Raw genomic sequence first — 1,497 nt, forward strand, 5'->3', positions numbered from 1 at the left:
TATTATAGAGATCAGTGAGTTACACAACTTCTAAGGAACTGTGCCGAAGACGAAGTCAAAGTTAATGCAATTGATAGCTCTGCACTGCGGTCATATCGTCAACAACGACATCAAAAATTTAATTTGCTCTCTGTATCTGATATTCACTGATTTTACAATTAGGCCAACTGTCGCACACTGTTGCCACCGTCCCTCACCGTGTCAGGTCAGTACGCTGCAGTGTTGGTGTGTTTACTGTAGTCATACTTAAGTTACTCAGTATACTTACTGTTATACTGACAGTATTATTGTTACAGACATTATTACTATTACATTATATAAGCATAGCATCATTATTATGACAGTATTATTACTGTTAGTATTATGCATACTCGTATATAAATATGCTCATAAGGCCAAAACAAAATATATGTGTGGTTACCAGGGGTAGAAATTAATTTGAAAATTTACAGGCCTGTAGGTGAGGGATTTTACCATTCTCACCACAGAGATCACGTGACTATCGGCTCATATAGATCGCGCCGATCATTAGATCGCGCGGATCATTAGATTGCGCCGGCACAACAAACAAGAGAGCAATTTTCATCTCTGTGATGAGATTGGGATTTTACAGGCCCGCCAAGCAAATTACAGGCCCGCATCATTCCCCGGATACCGCAGCTTTTTTTTTAATTAAAAGACTGAAATTTGAAATTTTTACAATGGTTTATTTACAGTAATATCATCATCATCATCATCTTCGTTTATAGTCCATCTTTTCCCGTGCCTGGGGTTGGACTTGCGATGATCCTCCTCCACCGTTCTCTGTCTTGCGTTGATCCTTCATCTATATTCAAGTCCTTCAGATCTTTCTGCACTGTCCCTGGTTTATTTACAGTAATACAAAGAACATATTCAGTGACTACGGTACTAATGAGCTATCAGAATTCTCACAGTCCTCCCTGGTGTCCTCACTCTCACGAAATTTTTTAACGGTTGGCTGGCCTGCACTACAGTACTTAATAGAATGTACACAAACTGCGTGTTTACTCCATGTCTAAGTCATCTAAGGAAATGTCCACTGGGGCCGGATTCAAGAACAGTTCGTATTCACAATATTGTGCGTGCCTACGCACAAACAGGCATTTAAGTACGTCTCCATCATCATACACGCGCACGCGTTCACACACATCCACACTGGTCATTTACTGTGTGGATCATACATCTTGAATGATAAAGCTAATGTTTGGGACATATAGGGCAGAGAAAAACAATGCTCCGTAGGGTCGGTTAGTTGATTTCATGGCAAGAGCAAATAAAAAGGTTGAGTAATGTAAACATCTAAGGAACCAGCCAAATCAGGCAAAGATAGCGTTGAGTTTTTCCTGGCAGACATGAAAGTTGAACACACACACCCCACCTCACCTCACCTCACCTACACTCACATCACCTCACATGCACACACACACCCACACCCATACACTCACCTCATCTTGAGTCTGTGGTTTGCTGGATATG

Source organism: Priapulus caudatus, unplaced genomic scaffold, assembly GCF_000485595.1.
Source record: "Priapulus caudatus unplaced genomic scaffold, Priapulus_caudatus-5.0.1 Scaffold1911, whole genome shotgun sequence".
Classification (NCBI taxonomy): domain Eukaryota; kingdom Metazoa; phylum Priapulida; class Priapulimorpha; order Priapulimorphida; family Priapulidae; genus Priapulus; species Priapulus caudatus.